General features: G+C 41.6%; 1 protein-coding gene and 1 long non-coding RNA gene across 6 annotated transcripts in view; both read right to left on the bottom strand.

Moving 5' to 3' along the window:
• Positions 1-19661, bottom strand: part of vap (RAS p21 protein activator vap) — a 117174-nt gene that overhangs the window by 75786 nt on the left and 21727 nt on the right. The gene's annotated exons all lie outside the window — the stretch shown is intronic.
• LOC26533875 (uncharacterized) lies at positions 341-3734 on the bottom strand. 2 transcript variants are annotated; one of them, XR_004470397.1, is made up of 3 exons: positions 3267-3734; positions 2792-2996; positions 341-2730 (listed from the first exon to the last, which is right to left on the bottom strand). It is a non-coding gene; the product is annotated as an uncharacterized lncRNA (long non-coding RNA). The 2 variants fall into 2 exon arrangements; XR_004470398.1 differs by having other exon boundaries at positions 3469-3733.

Here is a 19661-nt window from a genome sequence, read left to right as displayed (position 1 = left end):
AAATGGGGTTATTTTAATAACTAGAAACAATCTATCTTCGATTTCCGAAGCTTTAAAACTGCTACTGATTACACACAGCCCAAAAATTCTTAATGAGAAACGAAAATAAATCTTTTTTGCTTCGACTTTTTCAAATATTCTTTTGAAAATATCATAAGTCGCAGAAGAAGCCAAAAATGTAAAGTGACAGCAACCGCAGCAAACTGCAATGTTTGATCATTGTTTGCCAACATATTCTCAACTAATAGTGGACATGTGCTGGATATTTTAAGCTTATTTTTGACGTAAGACTCTTTAGGGTTCTGAGAAAATGGCATCCTACAGAAAGTTTAACACAAAAATTTAAATCCTCAAATCAAAAAGTATATGTATGTATAATAAATTATAAAGTTACAGGCTGATTTGACAATGCTTAGGGGTTCGGTACCTTGAGGTCAAAGTTAAAAAATACGATATTTGACCAATGGTTCCTATGGCAGCTATACTGTCGCTGTGATCGGATTGAATTTTGTTTGGGATCTAAAATATTAAAATATAATCCATCCTCTAAAATTTCAGCTTGATTGGTTATATTTAAGCCAATTTTTCCAGGGGCCGGGCAATGGCAGAAAAAGTGGGGGACTGATTCCGCCTCTTCCGCGTCGTGACAACTCCTGTAGAAGTCATTATGAGGGATTGGCAGTCTAGAGGCGTGAGTGCCCATCTGCCAGTGTCCCGTGATGGCTCGAGTAACTGCAGAGCACTGTGCTCTGCCGAGTCTATACAGCTCTGCTGAAATGGCCATATCGATCTGGAGACCTTGCAGGAGGTAGGGGGACCCATATAAAGAAGAGATCTAACTGCTCTGCGATCTCGTTTAGAGGCCTACGGAAGTCATTTACAATCGTCGAGTTTGACGATATTGAGCCTAGTGCTTTAATAGCTGCTTGCTTTGGAGTTTGGAGACAATAGAAATGGCCTCTCTGATTGCCTCAACCTCCGTTTGGAACACATTAAATTCGTCTGGCAGCCTGAAGCAGTAACTGATGTTTAGCTTTTTACAGTAGACTCCACCACCCACGCGGCTGTCTAGCTTTGAACCGTCAGTGTAAAAGTGGACGGCATTTGCAGGTCCTGGTTCGCCCATCTCCCAGTCCTCTCTAAGTGGGATTGATACCTGAAAAGGCGTTGAAAGGTCGAAAGGGGGTCTCGTCAGGATTCCCGAGTGCCCAAACGCGGATGCCTTCCATAATTTGGCTTCTCTAATTCTGAGGGCGGAAAGTGTTGAAACCTTCTTTCCCATGACATTTACGGGGAGGTGGTCCAGCACGTAATTCAGGGCTTCCCATGGAGAAGTGCGTAGCCTGCTAGTTGTGCATAGCTCTACCATGCGTTGAACTCTATTGAGTCTGTTGAGATAAGTTCCTTTGTCTAGGGCTGGCCACCATACTACCACTCTATAGAGCATGATTGGGCGTACATTCCCCATTTTAGTCCGATTGCTTTCCAGCATGTATAAAGGACCACTGTGGCCTTTTTATTCTATCCTCTATGCTCAGTTTCTAATCGAGCTTTCTATCGAGGATTAAGCCAAGATACTTGGCATTGTTGCTAAAGGCTTGCGCTCACCCACAGAGTTTTGGGAGAGTCTGTACCGGGACTTTTTACCTCTTAAGTAGTGAAAAGCAGTAGTTCCGTTCTAGACGTAAACCACCCTTTTCTTCATCAATTGCCTTCATTAATGTATCATAAACTTCCTTTTGTCGAGGATTCAACAGGGGTGCATTTGTTTGAAAAGCTAAATTCAATTCCTGGTTATCATATTCACGTTCCCATTCCAATTCCCATTCAATTCATGATTTGGCGCTGTCATTCCTAGCCTGACTAATAAACTACCGAATATGAGCTAACACATGTATTCGATCAATAGTAAAGCTTGATTATGTATCTTCTCATTCATTTCAAGATCGGGATTTCTGGAACTTACTCGATTTTGATGTAAATTATCTTCTGACATATTATATTTGTATATGTGCCACAAAGCAAATAATGTGCATATTTGACTTGGAAATGCAGAGATAATAGCTTCCTCGATTGTCGTATCCCTCTGTGTATCGTGTTCTAATAAATTGAGTTCTTCACATGCAGCACGATATGTTGGGAATATTGTTCCATTCACAGTGCGTACGCAAGTGCCACGCACATAAACCAGCAGCAACCGCAAATCAAAGCATTCATCATTCTTTGGATGAACTGTATACATATGACCAAGAGCATCAGTAGAACGCACATCCGGATAACCAGGACCTGCATTGCCATACTTCCGTCGTTGAAATTTCTTCGATGAAACATTCCAAGTATAATAGCGTGGAATCTCCGAGTGCAAAGAAACTGGTCAATGCTGTCGCTAGAGGTATTTCAGCACGTTGAACAACATTTCATGCCGTGAAACTCGTTTACCATTCTCCAGATGCACAACATTTATCATCTTACAGTTCACTTAACAATCCAACTGTTGTCGACAACGAAATCCATTATTTTCACTTTTTGTGATAGTTCGACTGTTTTCGTCGGGTGACCGACGCTGATACAGTGGATAACCGTCGGTTCCAGTGACGATATCCTCCGCTAATTTCCGTGGATATCGTTTGGAAAACTTGCAGTCGACCATGCAAGATTATTGGGGATAGATGGCGTCACTCGGTCAATGAATCATATTTGTAATTGCGACATCAGGTAGGTCGGGATCGGCTTCGTGATCGGGAATCTCAGCACATCATCTACTTGGTCTGGTTGAATTCTTTCCACTTACCAAATTAGAATGTGTGCATGTGGCAAGCCTCGTTTTTGCCATTCGAGTGAATGGATCCAGTATCTCCAAAGAAGCGTTCATCAGGGACCCAGTTTTTTGCCTGAATACACGTGATGTGATATCGTGTCGATCACTTGATGTTTGTCCGGAAAGCAGCAATTGAACAATTTGTACCCAAACGTAGAAACGGTTGTTTCTAGTGGATCTAATGGGAATCGTGAAGTTTATGCGTTCATTCAAGTTTTATGGTACCTTTAGTGTTTAAAACAAAATTTCTTGTGGTATATTTTGTTTGTCAATGTGTGACAAAAAAATGATACGGGAGAACCGAGGTCTAACAGGAATCAATATAATATGTACAGTGTCAGTTCATTTTCACTATCAAGTGAATAATTTGGAAATTCTTGGCTTTTTGGCCATTAAACATCCATTTAGCTACAGTCTAAATATAAACAAATAATTCTTTTTTTCTTACAAGAATGGGCCGAAAGTCTTATTGTACAGAGGAAGAAGCCCGATTGGATCTTAGTCTGAAAAAAGAATTCAAATCTCTTCGGGCCATTGCCAAATTAATGAAAAAATCTCATAATTTTGTTTAAATGTTCTAAAAATTAAAACCTTGCCAGGAAATTCGCCGAAAGCCACAGAAAAAAACATAACAATTTATCACTACATACTTTTTTTTTTAGGAAAAAGGACCCATTTAAGTCGTCAAAGGCTACTGCAGCAGAAATTGGACTATAAGTTAGTGCTCCAACGACCCGTAGACGGCTAAAACAAGCCAACCTTCCATGGAGAATAGAAAGAAAGGTCCCAATTACGCGTCAAAAATATAGCCTTGCGGCAAAATTTTGCTAAAAAGTGGAGAAACCATTTATGGAGCGACGAAACTAAAAAGAATTTAATAAGGGAATGACTGTTAAAGCAATGTAGGAAGGAAAGGAATTTGATCCATGCTTAACAAAAAACTGTCAAACACGAAGAAAAATTAAACATAATTAATTATATGGTGCTGATCATCCTGGTACGACGTGGGCCCTCTTTTCCTAACAACGAACAGAATGAACGCTGAGCAATACGAGTCCATATTGGAGAATGTTATGCTATGTTATGCTAATAAAAACATGAATTTCCATTGGGTATTTAAGTAATATAACGACCCAAAGCGCACATCAATGCTTTGACTAAATTTTTCAAGACCGAACAATTGACGTTTTTAAAGTGGCCTATTCAATTTTCTTACTTAAAGCCTTAAATTAAATTAAATTAGCTGAGTTAACATTTTCAAATAATCATAAATTATGAGAGAGCGTCCAAAAATTGTGGTATGAGACACCTATAGAAACCTGCCAAACGCTTATGAAAAGAATTATAAAGGTGACAAAAACAATAATGGTGGATACACCAGATATTAACTTTTAAATCTTATTTAGGCAACAAAAAAATAATATAATCAGTTAACAAACTTTTTTCATAACAATACTTGAAGAGGTACATTTCATAACGCCCAGTGTCATAACGCCCACGGGTCTTATGACACTTTTAAAAGGGACAGCGCCCGCGGCGTTATATGTCACTTTTTTTGGGCGTTATAACACTATAAGACCCTAAACGATTGTTGTCTTATTTTCGGATAAACAACAACCAAATTTTTGCCTTTTCCCGTAACTAAGCAAATTTTGAAACACAATTTGAATAACAATTAATTAATATTTTATTGATATATTTTAAGATGATTTTCAACTATCTGTCATGTTTTAAAGTGTTTACAAGGGAAAAGAACCACATCTCTCGGTTTGTCGGGGCAAATTATGCATTTGAGAACGTCAGTCAGCCCCACTCCACGCCCCGAACTCCTTTTCTTTTTAGGCTTTTCCGCTCACGTTGACCTTTCACATTATTGATCAACTCGAGTTGTTTTGTGAGTTCTTGTGCAGAGGCATGGTTGTGGTTGCACTCGGGACTCATTTGAGCGCACATGACAATATTGGACAAAGCCACTAAAACACCGCAGTCTTTTATATAACAAAAAAAAGGGAACTATTTTTTAACGCACTCTTTATCTTAAATAATTGTTGCTGTGTTGTTAAAAGCAACAACTTTGAATTTTTCCGAAACCCAGCAACAATCTTGTACTCATATGAAGCTTCCATTATACTTGCACTTTGTTCGAAGATCAAATGAGTATTGGGGTATATTAGATTTGTGGTAAGAGTGGATGTGTGTAACGTCTAGAAGGAATCGTTTCCGACTCCATAAAGTATATATATTCTTGATCAGCATCAATAGCCAAGTCGATTGAGCCCTGTCTGTCTGTCTGTCCGTCCGTCCGTCTGTCCGTTCCCTTTGAAGTGGTTTGAAAGAGTAACGTATAAAAAAAAAGGTATAAATACTGGGATCCACAAAAGGGAACATTTAGAAAAGTACCAAGAAGGGATATTGGTCTCCCTATGTTACTCAACTTTGCCGCCTCAATTCAAGTCAAAAGGTAAACGAAGGAGAGCGGTTTTTTTTGTTTTTTTAGTTGAAACTTGTAAAATAATTACGGCGTCAATTCGAAAATGGAGGATTCTTAATTTTAACGCTGTACTGGGGGTCTCAGACTGTGCAGATCTAGCCTCGGTCTCTTGGAAGAAAAACTGTTGGCGAAGACAGACGTGCTATTTTTGTCCAGTCCAAGTATAAAGAAAAAAAGAGGAATAAAAACCGGGAAAAGATCTTAACAGCTGAATACAGCAAAAAGAAAAAAATATTGGTAGTGCTTTTTTTATTGCAGGAAATTAATTTTTCAGATTGGCGGTTAGTACCAGCTTAAACTTCGGGCAATCGTTTGGGTACCTGTCTGAACCCCAATACGAAAGCTCGCAACAACAATTTCCCCGATATTAGGGCCTCCGCCCGCGACAAGGGACTTATGCTCCTCGCCCAACTACAGCTCCGTGACAAAAATTCTCAGCGCTAGGCCGAAGAGCACAAAGCGGAAGGCGTAAAAGATCTGCTCATCAGTCGCTTTGCGGGCGCGAGCCACTTATGTGTCACGGACCCGCGATATATTGGAGGCCGTCCAATTCTGCGGAAATTATTAAAGCGATGTAAACGGTCAACCAATTTCTACCCGAAATATAGATCTGGGCCTAGACTTATTTTCTTTTCCCCATACGAAGTGCCGAGGAGTGCCCAGATCTGAAGCCGGCGGCAACGACTGTCGTTTTTATACCCGATACTCAAAATGAGTATTGGGGTATATTAGATTTGTGGTGAAAATGGATGTGTGTAACGTCCAGAAGGAATCGTTTCCGACCCCATAAAGTATATATATTCTTGATCAGCATCAATAGCCGAGTCGATTGAGCCATGTCTGTCTGTCCGTCCCCTTCAGCGCCTAATGCTCAAAGACTATAAGAGCTAGAGCAACGATGTTTTGGATCCAGACTTCTGTGATAAGGTTTCATAATCATAGGTTTCATGTCACTGCTACAAAAATATTTCAAAACTTTGCCCCGCCCACTTCCGCCCCCACAAAGGGCGAAAATCTGTGGCATCCACAATTTTAAAGATACAAGAAAACCAAAAACGCAGAATCGTAGAAGATGACTATATCTTCTAGAGTGCAACCAGATTGTATAATTATTATAGCCAGAATCACGAAAACAATTTCACTCTTTCTCGCTCTGTCTCACTCTAACACACAGGTTTCATGGTCGGTTTTGCCAATTGCAAAATATGAGTTCAAGGATCTCAGAACCCATAAAAGCTAGAGCAACCAAATTTGGTATCCACACTCCTGTGATATCGGACCTTGACCGTTTTGTGTCAAAATTTCGCCGCACCCCCTTCCGCCCCCGTATAGTACGAAAATCTGGGGCAACCACAAATCTCAGAGACTATTAAGGCTAGAGTAACAAAATTTTGTATCCGCACTTCTGTTAGATCTCACTATAAAACGTATATCTCCGAATTTCGCCCCACCCCCTTCCGCCACCACAAAGGACGAAAAACTGTTGCATCCACAATATTGAGGATACAAGAAATACATATCTATCAGATTGCTGAATTTTGATCAGATCGGATAATTTTTATAGCCGAAAAGGAAAAAAACAATTTTCAGCGGCTACGCAGCGCCCGACATCACGCTCAGACTGATTTTCTGTCTCTCTCGCACACACTCTTTGTCGTTTCGTTTAATATTAGCGCCGTCTGCCGGAAGAGAGCTATACTGACTTAGTATCGGGTATAACTGTAGAGTTGCGGTGTCCGCAGCAACTCACAACGTTCCCCCTCGTTTTTTATCCATCAGTGTAACCGCTGATTCCTATTTTTATGCTATAGTGTCATTAGTGTACTTAGCTTAGTAAATTTCTTTTGGTTGTGTTTTTAAATTCTGTTCGGAAGAAATAGCAAGTGGAATGTGTGACAAGGCGAAAGTGAACAACGGTTAAACGGCAGAGGAGAGCGTGAGTTTTTTTTTGTAAAATTATTTCTCCAGCTTTCGTTTTAGGAACGTTGCCGCAGTCCATGGAAGCGCTTTCATCGCTGTTTCAACGCATTTATTAAAACAAATCAAAGGAAGGCCGTAAGTGATCCCAAAACATAAAGATAAAATATTGGAGTTTGTTTGTTATTAGCAACTATTTATTGCACAACCGAAAAAAAAACCTCACGTAGTCAAGGGCTTCTTCGCTTAAGAGAGGCTGTGCGCTCTCCCTTATGCCCTGCTGGCAACCATAAGCGCTTACGCCGCGCATAAGAAACAGCTCTCTTAAGAACAAGGCGCAAAAGGGAAGATGCGAGACTGGTCGCTCTGACGTTCTTTTATGCTTTCTATTTGCGGTTGCTTTCGCTAATACACTTGAATAACTGACCTGCCATAACGATCGCTGCGCACAGTTTTTACATTCCCTTTTGCATATTTATTTATTTATCTATTTGCCTTCTTTCAATTTGTAAGTTAAATTTCAATCTTAATTGTATTATTAAGAGTTAATCATTTATTAGTTTACTAATTGCGATGCATGTTCTATTGCTCAATATGAAATATAGGATTTAACATGAATCGGAGCTAGAGTTCTATATGCGGGGACCATGCTGGGCAAATGAGGGTAATGGGGTTGGATAGGAGGCTATAAGAGCCTTCTTTATGGGATCACCGGATGAACCGGGAGCGGTGATCATGGTAGGGTGGGCATAAGTGGTCACAACAACACCGTGGCACGACTTGTATGTGTGTATGTGTCCGTGTGCGTAGTTAGGTGTATTTGCTCTTGTACATATTTGTGTCGATACTTCGCTTGCACGTGAAATTTTAATGAACGTTACTGTGTCAGTATTATGATTGTTGGAGTAGAGCTGTGTCCCGTCCGTTCTGGGAAATAAAAAACCCCCCCATTTCTTGCCGATGAGACGGAAGCCGGAACAAGCACGTGCCCGGACGGGAGACGAACCATCACCTGCTCAGCCTTCCGTGAAGGTTTGGTAATATCCAATATGCTACACCTTCAGCGCCTAGTGCTCAAAGACTATAAGAGCTAGAGCAACGATGTTTTGGATCCAGACTTCTGTGATATGTCACTGATACAAAAATATTTCAAAACTTTGCCCCGCCCACTTCCGCCCCCACAAAGGGCGAAAATCTGTGGCATCCACAATTTCGACGATACGAGAAAACTAAAAACGCAGAATCGTAGAAGATGCCTATATCTTCTAGAGTGCAAAATCTGAACCAGATCGTACAATTATTATAGCCAGAATCAAGAAAACAATTTCACTCTTTCTCGCTCTGTCTCTCTCTAACACACAGGTTTCATGGTCGGTTTTGCCAATTGCAAAATATGAGTTCAAGGATCTCAGAACCCATAAGAGCTAGAGCAACCAAATTTGGTATCCACACTCCTGTGATATCGGACCTTGACCGTTTCGTGTCAAAATTTCGCCACAACCCCTTCCGCCCCCGCAAAGGACGAAAATCTGGGGCATCCAAAATATGGCAGATTCGATTTTTATAGCCAAAACGAACAAATCAATTTGCACTGGCTACGCAGCGAGCGACGTCGCGACGTCACGCTCAGACTGATTTTCTGTCTCTCTCGCACGCACTCTTTGTCGTGTCATTTAATATTAGCGGCGTCTGCCGGAGGAGAGCCATACTGACTTAGTATCGGGTATAACTGTAGAGCTGCGGTGCCCTCAGCAACTTACAACGTTACTCCTCTTTATACCCGATACTCAAAATGAGTATTGGGGTATATTAGATTTGTGGTAAAAGTGGATGTGTGTAACGTCCAGAAGGAATCGTTTCCGACCCCATAAAGTATATATATTCTTGATCAGCATCAATAGCCGAGTCGATTGAGCCATGTCTGTCTGTCCGTCCCCTTCAGCGCCTAATGCTCAAAGACTATAAGAGCTAGAGCAACGATGTTTTGGATCCAGACTTCTGTGATATGTCACTGCTACAAAAATATTTCAAAACTTTGCCCCGCCCACTTCCGCTCCCACAAATGGCGAAAATCTGTGGGCATCCACAATTTTAAAGATACGAGAAAACCAAAAACGGAATCTGAATTGGATCGTATTATTATTATAGCCAGCATCAAGAAAACAATTTCATTTTTTCTCGCCCTGTCTCTCTCTAACACACACGTAGCATAGGCGGCTTTACTTAGAGTAATACATTAACCCCATAGATCTCAGAGACTATAAAAGCTAGAGCAACCAAATTTGGTATCCACACTCCTAATATATCGGACCGAGACGAGTTTGTTTCAAAATTTCGCCACACCCCCTTCCGCCCCCGCAAAGGATGCAAATCTGGGGATATTCACAATATTGCAGATTTGAGAAAACTAAAAACGCAGAATCATAGATAACGACCATATCTATCAGATTGCTGAATCTGGATCAGATCAGATAATTTTTGTAGCCAAAAGGAACAAATCAATTTGCATTGGCTACGCAGCGCCCGACGTCACGCTCAGACTGATTTTCTGTCTCTCTCGCACGCACTCTTTGTCGTGTCGTTTAATATTAGCGGCGCTGCCGGAGGAGAGCCATACTGACTTAGTATCGGGTATAGCTGTAGAGTTGCGGTGTCCGCAGCAACTCACAACGTTCCCCCTCGTTTTATTTTAAGCCGTGCTGAATGAAATAAAATCGTTTAAAAAATTTTAAAAATTTTATTTTCTAACCGTGTTATTTCCAAACCGTGTATAAAAAGAGCGTGTAAAAACGGAATTAGGTGTACTAGTTTTTATTTAAATATACAGGTATGGCTTGCGAGGTCTTTGTTAAAGTTACCAGCACTGACTAAGAGCTAGAGCAACCACATTTTGTATCCAGATTTCTGTAATATGTCAGGTGTTACAAGTGTTTTTCAAAATCACGTGCCGCCCCCTTCCGCCACCACAAAGGACGAAAATCTGTGGCATCCACAATTTGAACGATATAAGAAAACCAAAAGCGCAGAATTGCAGAGAATGACAATATCTTTTAGACTGCAGAATCTGAACCAGATCGTATCATTATTATAGCCAAAATGAAGGAAAAATTGCATTCTATCTCGCTCTGTCTCTCTCTAACATACGTTTCATAGTCGGCTTTCCCTACTGCTAAAAGTGAGCGCCTAGATCTCAGAGACTATAAGAGCTAGAGCAACAAAATTCGATATCCACACTCCTGTGGTATCGAACCTGCACAAGTGTTTTTTTAAATTTCGCCCCACCCCCTTCCGCTCCCATAAAACCAATGATGGTGGTTCTCAACAACGAGGCAAGTTTTTGTCTCCCGGCTAGATGCTTTTATATAAGTCAGAATAAAAGCCGCAGACTTGAAGGTGGAGAAGTTGAGTCCTCTTCAAAAACTTCCTCTCTTCACCAGTCAAGATTACTTCTAGATGATGTTAAGCTCTGTGTCCAGTAAATAACATTTCATTTCATTCTCGCTTGCAATCTGATCTTAATAATTCGACGTTCTGGACCTCCGGATATTGCCTACTGGTGTGGCGGGAACCTGCATCATATCTGATGATGTTAGTGCTTTATAAAAAGCAAAATAAAACCGTCGCACTATGGTCCGAACGACCACTTTTGTTGGCCAAAACCTAATTTTTCAAAGTCAAAACTGAATCCTGGTTTTGATCGCTCTGCATTTGAAAAAGATCGACCATTAAATCTGCGTACCAGAAATTTCCATAGATGCCGCAACATTCGCAAAATCAGCTGTGCAACCCAACTGTTTTTATAGTTAAGCACGTGAAGGGAAAAAGTGCCAAATTAATAACCATTTTAGATCTCTCAAAAATTGAAAAACGCCAAGACGTGATTAAATTTTTTTGATGAATCTTAATCTGTCGGGTTCTTACTACGTTTTTTGAATTTTTAACTGTCTCTAGTAGTTGTGATGTCTTCGTAATTGAAGGTTAAAGTGAGGCCTTTAACAGGTGCCAACTTGTAATGAAAACTAATTTTTGAAAAGGTGTACAAAGTGAGTCCTACCCAGTCCCACCCTGAAACCTTTTGTGTGTCGTAGATTAATAAATTCTATTTGAAATGTATATAGTTAGAAATGCCACATTTTACCACAATTCTTGGGATTTGCATTAATAGAGCATAACCTCAAATTCGAAAATGCAGATTTGTTTGTCGTATGGAATTCGGAGAAGGGTAAAATTATCAATTATTTGAAAACGGATCTTAAGGTGTCATATCATATAAAATTAATAAAGCTGTTGAAGATACAAGCAAGAAAATTTGTTATCGTTTGGCAACATACCGGAACAAATGACGGTAAAATTCAAAGATGTTGGAACGAAAATATGTGGATTGGCCACAAGCCTTTATTTCACTACTTTTATCTTTATGCCCTGAGAATGCTAACGAAGTTCGTAAGGCTTTACAGGACCCAGTCGGAAAGCCGGCACATATCTCACCTAACGGTCTCTCTCGCACGCATTCTTTGTCGTGTCGTTTAATATTAGCGGTGTCTGCCGGAGGAGAGCTATACTGACTAAGTATCGGGTATAAATGTGGAGTTGCGGTCGCCGCAGCAACTCACAACGGTCCGCCACGTTTTCTTTGTAGTTTCTTCAGCATTTAATGGATTTATCATTTCGATATTAAAATAATATCCATCTTTTCCTTGCCAAAACATGAGCGGGCTCTGCAACATGTCATATGACCAGTATCGCAAAATGCAATGACAATATCAGGTCTTTCCATGTTTTCACCAACAATCAGGATGGCAACTTCATCTATTGTTGCAGCGTTAAATCCGCTCTGATCACGAAATGAGTATTTTTGAGTGTTTGCAAGAAAATTACGCGATTCGGGCGATTTGCCACAAATTGAACAGGTGGCGGAGTCAATAATGACAATTTCACTTTTCCACAGAAAACTTCAATGCGCTGAAATATTTGCAAACAACGTCCAATCCCAATGCCAACGATAGGATGTGGATGCGTTTTTGGGAGCGCTTGCAGTCGGAGTGGCGCATGATACTCTGCAAGCACATACTAAATTTAGTCTAGAGCATGCCGAAACTTATTCGGAATGTGGTAAAAGCAAAGTCCCTTTGGAAAAAAATATTTTCAATATTTTATTTTTTTAGGTTTTCTATCCTAATAATTGACACAAATTGTTGTGAATTTTTTTAATTACATTAAACCGTGCCGAATCGTTTTAGAAGTTGTGATTTCTGACTCACGTCAAATTTAATTTGTAATCCTTATTTTACTTTTATTTTTCAATATTAAATATAGAACAGAAGCCGAGGGTCAGGGGGTTCTTCTTCTTCTTGCATTTTTGTTTAAGCCTCGAGCGCAGTGAGTCGCGGTGTTTTCTTTCTCTCTCTTCAATTTTATGGGCAAACTGCCGAGCACATTCTTGAGTCAGTCTCTCTCAGCTCACGCATTACCCGACACAGCATTGCCAGACTCAATTGCTCTCCTTCCGCAATGCCTGTTGGATCTCGCTCTTTCAAATACCAAAAGCACCGCGCCACAGTCGGCTGAGACGACTCTTTCTCGTTTTCCAGCCTCGCTTTCAGCAAAAATGTTATGTTATTTCGTTATTGTTACAATTTCTTAATGCTATACATTTCTCTCTACATCATTCTTATACATCCCCGCCACGGCCATCCTGACTTTCACACGTCCTCGTGTGCATACTGTAACACTAGGTTAGTATCATTCTTGTATCTTCTTGTACTATTAGTATCGTTTTTTCATCTTTCTTGCTTTCATATCTTATGACCATTCTAAATAGAAATAAACAACCTCAAACCGTACAAAACTTCATATAATAAATCTTCAAATGCTGGTTTCGCAGGCTATCGTATTCCAATTTTCACGGAGTGCCACATCTATCTCGCACAACCACGTCAACCGCGCCACACTTCATGTCAGAACATTGCTGGTTCTGCACTTGTGCCTTCGACTTGACTTCTATACTCATACTCTTCTGCGCAAACCTAACCATTTGGCTATACACAATATTAAAGCACAGTCTACAGGCCCTTGCCGCATCCTCGCGACGCTTTGCACCTCCAGTGGCACGATCTCAGTAGATTCTATATCCATCACACACAATATCACCCAACCCAGGCATGAATAATATTGATTAAAACCAGCCTCTGTTTTTGACGTTCCCCGCACCTCTCTCAGGTGGGAGAGAAAGACCCACGAGCTATGTCTTTTTCACCACTGTCGTTTTTCTAATTATTCTGGTCCTTTTGCTCATCTGGTAACTTTCGCAGACTCTCGTGCGAATACTTATATACGCTCGCTTACGTATCAATGATTTCCACAGGTAACGATCATCTTCAAGCAACTCTGCAATCACAAAAGGTCCTCTGAACTTGGGATTCAATTTGCTCTGATGTCATTCTTCACTTCTAAGCAAGAAATGATCCCCAACCCTGTGTTTTAAAATCTTGGCCTTAGCCTTGTAAACTCGTTTCTTGTCATATTTCACATTCCTCTCCATATTTTCTTTGGCCTGTACTCTCGCTTGTTTACAATAACTTTTAGTCTCATCATTTACAGGCAGTAAACCCATTGGTCTAGCCTCTTTCCCATTAACAGCTCTAATGGGCTGAATTTCGCTACTCTGTTGTGCAATTCACGGCTAACCGCACCTCACTAAGTGCATCCTGCCAGGATTGTTCGCCTGTTTCTACGGCTGTCAGCATACCGTTCATCGTGCTCATGACTCGCTCAACCAACCAAGCCATTGGCCCTACTTGCACCGGTCACTATCAACTGAAAATCTATTTTATGCAATGAACAGAACTATCGAAATCGCGCACAGGCAAAACTCCTACCTTGATCTGCAAAATAATACGACTGGGTACCCCAAAATGCGATATTGTTAATTTCACAGCCTTAATACAGTTATCGGCGTCCAAAATCTCATACCTCCTCATACAGGTAAACAAATTTAGTGAATGAATCAATTGACATTTTCCTTGGCATCGGTTTTGCCACTCAGCTTGCCATTTCTGGAGGCTTTGACAGCTTGCATGTGATGAGGTCTCTACGAATTTTCGTACATATTTAGACATATGTTCAAACCAATATTGTTCATACCTTATCCTACGTTTTCTGCCATCCCAAATGCATTATCGCTCCATGCACATGATTTACGACAGACCACCTGAAGGCTCTCGGAATTACAGGTAAACAGCGTTTTTTGCAAATTCTCTGGATATCGGATATTCTGATATAGAATTTCTGATCTTAACTCATAAGTCATTGTCTTGAAACTTCCCACCATTCAGCTGGGCTATGATTTCCCTCAAGCACGGATCACGCTGCTGGCCTCTAACATCGGCTCTGGACAGTCTTACTGACATCTACTAAACGAACTTCTAATTCCCCTGTCTTAACAAGTCTACTTGGCATACCAAAAATGAAATTTTATTTTTTTTAACCATTATTCGCCAACGGCATTAAAAAAATTATTAATTATTATTTTTATGTCTTTTTAATGAATTGGTAATTTAATTTTATTGATTTCCCAAGTGTTTTTTAACTTTAACGTAAAATTGAGTTGCGCTCCTAATGGTTTTGATGTTATGGGGAAGATTTTTCCCTACACGAATAGCCGTACTCAAGAACCGCGTCTTCGAGCAAAGCGTTTGAATTCGAGGGCATATGTAATTGTTTGTTCTTTTTTATGTAGCGGGGTTAAGTTTGCGGCAAAGGTAAATCAGTTCTTGGGTGGTCACAATTTTATGAAAGTATACTAAGGTTCTAAAATCTATCCATGAGGTCAAGTTGAGGTCAAGTATTTTACGAGACAGGTGTGAAACATGGTCAAAACGAGTTAGATTAAAAGCATAACGGACAATTTAATTAAAACCTACTACTAATGTGTGCAAGTCACGATGACCAAAAATCTCTACACCATAAAAGAGAGTGGGGGTGAGAATGAGTCTAATATCTTCTGGTAAAAAACTTTTAGATGCTGAGAGCTAACGTATGTTAACATATAGACCATATGTATGTCCAGTTGCCTTTGATATATGTTTACTCCATGATAGAGTACTACTGATTGTTATCCTTAGATTAACTGCACAATCTTCGTAGGAAATAGGTGTATTGCCTATGTATACATTCACGAGATTTTTTGTGTCAATCCGTTTTTTGGTAATTACAATACATTTTGATTTTTTAGGATTTATTCCCAGGCCATTCTATTTTCCCCATTGATCAATTAGGGAAAGCATTTTGTTGGACATGTTGACACAAAGATTTATTTCATTAGCGGGACTACTAATATAAACTTGGACGTCATCAGCATGTACTTCACAGTCAGACAAGACACTGGATAGATCATTAACATATATGGAAAATAGTAAGGGGCCTAGTACTGATCCCTGAGGGTCTCCCCGTGAAAGAACCCTAAAAGTGGAAGCATATGTACCGGATACTACTGCCTGTAATCAATTTGTTAGGTACGATTTTACAAAATTGACCGCAGTCCCTGAGAAGGTGAATAGGTTGGTCAGTTTTGTACAAAGAATATTATGGTTGAATGAGTCGAACGTCTAACTGTGGTCGACAAGTGTTAAAAACGTAACCCAGTTCTTATCGAGTTGCTGTCGAATATCTTCGACAGCATCCGTTACAGCGCTTATACAACCTTTTTTTTCGAAAACCTGACTGAGTGTGGTTTAATAGCGAGTAGTTAGACAGGTAGTTTTCAATCTGTAGGGACATGAGATTTTCTAGAACTGTTAGGGCTCGCGCACACTGTAGCTGAAAGCGGAGCTGAAAGCTTATTTTTCAGCTCTGAAAAAACAAACACACTGCACCGGTGCAAGTGCGCACATTGCAGACTGAGTTGAGCTGAAAGCTGAAAAAGCTCGCTCAAATCAGCTCAGCTTAGTTTGATCGATCAAGCATGTTTGTTTTTTCAGCAAGCTGATTGCTGATTTCAGTACTGAACGAAAATGGACTGTGAAATGTTATTGAGTGAAATTGCGGTGAACCCGGTATTATGGAACAAGCGTGATAAAAATTATTCGAATCGTTTGATTTTCGAAAAAACCTGGCAGGCGATCGCAAATAAATTGGGAAAACCAGGTAAGTTTTATTATTGACCTTTTTTATGTGCATTTATCTGCATGTACATACATATGTATGTACATATGCATGCAAACGTCTAATTGAGGAGAGAAAAAGATGAGCAAGAAGAAAAGAAAAATAGACAGTGGGGCAAAATGTATTTGAGTTCTTTTTATTTACGTATGATATTATATATGATATATATGATACATTTTTGTAAAGTAAAGTTTACAATAATAGTGTGAAATAGAAGTGTGATTAATAATAATAATAAAAATGATACAAAATAATAATAATAACATGAGATTTATGTTTTATTTAGGAAAAATGACAATAATGATTCCCTAATCTCTTTAGCTTCATTTTTTGACCTATTATTGTTTTTGGAAAGGTCTTTGTTTGAGTTGTAAGTTGAATTCTCGCCCTCAAAAGTATAAAAATAATCGCAAATGTTTTCAACATCAATTATTATATTGTGTAGAAGGCACATTGCTTTTATTAAAATAATGGCCGTTTTTGGAGTGACATCTATTTCTCTTTTCATCAAGCGCCACTTTTCTGTTAAAATGCCAAATGCGCATTCGACACAACGCCGGGCAGAGGAAAGTCTTTCATTAAAAACAGATCGTGGTTCAGTTAATGAACGTCTTGGGTAGGGCCTCATTATTGTTCTATTATAGTTCTAGAGAAACTGGCCGTGTGTGACATACATATGAATAAGGATGGTAAAAGTTCATAAATAAAAAGGAAGAACAACAGCGCTCAACAAATTGTGTGTTTAAATTCACAAATTCCGCACGTATTTTTTGCATCTTAACCACCTTCTATCTGGTCTGATGAGCTTGTGAGGTAGCTCAAAGGGGGCCTAGCTGAGGCCACCGGACGGGTCGCGGGTTGCGGATAGCGAACGGCCTACCTCGGTAGGTCAGCTGCGAATAAGCGGGCATCCCTCACGGGAGAGTACCGAAATAAGCAGTCCCGGACAGCCAGCGGGTGTTCGCGAAGTAGCAACACTGACGATGCGCTTGTGGTGCCGCCTCAATAAGTAGCTCACACACTCCCATCCATACACAATACCTACCCACATCCCAACCCCCACATCCACCTCACACCGGGCCGGACTAAGTGTGTTACTCGACCCGTGCCAAGAGTCAGCCTGGCTGAGGGCCCGGTATAAAAACTAGCCCAGTCGCTAACGGAGGGCTCAGGGACTTGGCAGCCCCCTGTTCTAATGATGCCTTACCCGGGCAACGTGGATCTCTGCCCGGGCTGACCTTTCCCTTTCTCTGCATTTCGTGGGAACAGGATGTATAACAACAAAAACCAAAAAACCAACAAAAAAAACAAATGAGTGCGGCGCTCCCCAAATGCAAACTGGGAGCAATCCCAAGCTCGGAAAGGCAGCGGCCCAAAGGCCTGGCCCAACCGGCTCTATAGTAGGGAATACCTGCAAGGTGGAAGGTGCCTGTGCGAACCCGAGGGGGTCCCATGCCGAATCCGGTGTGGGTGGCAAGGTAACTCCCGAAGCTGACACCTTGGAAGGAAAGCTAAGCAATATTGCGGCTGCCCGACCTTCTGGTAAAGCGGAGGGGGTTGACTTGCCGTCGACAAGAGCCCAAGCCAGACGCATCACATATGCCGAAAAGAGGAGTGCAGGGCACATACTCCGTCGGCAACACGCCAGCAGTGAAGCCAGCCCATCAGCCGACTGGCTGAAGAAGGTGGAATGGGCTTCGGCCGTGCTCCCGGAGTTCACCTTAGAACAGAAAAAGGTGGCTCCCCAAGCCAAGAGGCAGCGCTCACAGGAGACACCGGGACCGGTAGCAAAGCGCTCCAGAGTGCTGCCAAATGTCTTCTTTGCGCAGATTGCCAAGGAGAGGACCCTAATTGGTGTCCTCGACAAAGGCAGCGCAGAGGGTAGAATCCCAAGGAGTCAGTGGAAGTGGGTGGAAGCGGCACTGGCCGACCGCTGCTTCGAACTCCTCGACAAAGACCCTGGACCTCCGCCAGTCTGCAAGGACATGGGGTGGTTCCAGGGCAATGTTAAGATAATTGCCTGCGAAGACGAGCGCTCTGTAAAGCTTTATAAAGCGGCGGTAGCGCAGGTCGGCGAGGTTTATGCTGGGGCGAAACTCGTCGCAGTCGACTGGAGCGAGGTGCCCAGCAGACCGAGGTTCAGAATTTGGGTGCCGGCTACCTTTAAGGAGCCAGAACGCATCCTCAAGATGTTGCAGAGATGCAACCCAGGAATACCAACCTCAGATTGGAAGGTAGCCAAGGTTGAGACGACACAAGGGCCGACTAACCAGGCAGTTCTTGTTCTCAATAAAGAGTCGCTGGCCCCGATAGAGGCAGCAAAAGGAGAGCTAAACTTCGGCTTCAGCTCGGTCACCATCAAGGTGTACAAATCGGACGCGGCGGCAGCGGCGCTTCCTGTCGTCAACCCAGACGTGCAGGATGTCGCTGCGGAGATCGAAGCGCCTGACGACGAGCTGGAGCCAGACCAGGAAGGCTTCTCCTCAGAGACAGAGCTGATGATCGACTTTGAGTCAATGTGCCGAGAGAGAGTCTCAGATACTCGGACGCGGACATCACGGTGGTGGAGAATCTGGAAGATGGTCCGCCTAGAGCCTTGGGTAGTAGGAGGCAAGGTCTTTGGATTGGGGACGAGGGAATACAAGATCATTGTATTCCAAAATGAAGGTAAAATCCGTACCTGCATACTTGCTAGAAAGCACCTAAATATCTTTCTGCTCCATAATTATAGCGATGGCGATAACACGGCGGCAAGCCTAGAACTAAAAGGGCATCATCTCAGGCTGGTGGCGTCCTATATGGCCCACGAGGAGGATGATCCTCCGAACGACCTTGTTCGCAAAATAGCCAGCGACAGCGAAAGGACGGACAAAGACCTACTTATAGGTTGCGATGCCAACGCCCACCACACCCATTGGGGGAGTACGGACACGAATGTAAGGGGTGAGTCACTGTTCAGCTTCATCCTGAACTCAAATTTATTCATATGCAATCGGGGTAACGACCCCACATTTATAATTAAAAATCGGCAGGAGGTCACGGCAGGAGGACCTCACGCTAGTGTCAAGCAAACTGCTGGACACAATCAAGAGCTGGAGACTCCTAGGAGACCACTCCTTCTCGGACCACAGGTATATCGAGACGATATTATCCTTCGATATTCACAAACCAACCGACTATATCAACCCCAGAAAAGCCAACTGGAAAAATATAACACAACCCTGGAGGAGCTACTCCCTCCTAACGCCCCTAATTGCCCGAACACGGAAGACA

The sequence above is a fragment of the Drosophila pseudoobscura genome, chromosome X (assembly GCF_009870125.1).
Source record: "Drosophila pseudoobscura strain MV-25-SWS-2005 chromosome X, UCI_Dpse_MV25, whole genome shotgun sequence".
In the NCBI taxonomy this organism is placed as follows: domain Eukaryota; kingdom Metazoa; phylum Arthropoda; class Insecta; order Diptera; family Drosophilidae; genus Drosophila; species Drosophila pseudoobscura.
The sequence above is the reverse complement of the archived record's forward strand: the minus strand, read 5'-3'. Positions and strand labels throughout refer to the sequence as shown.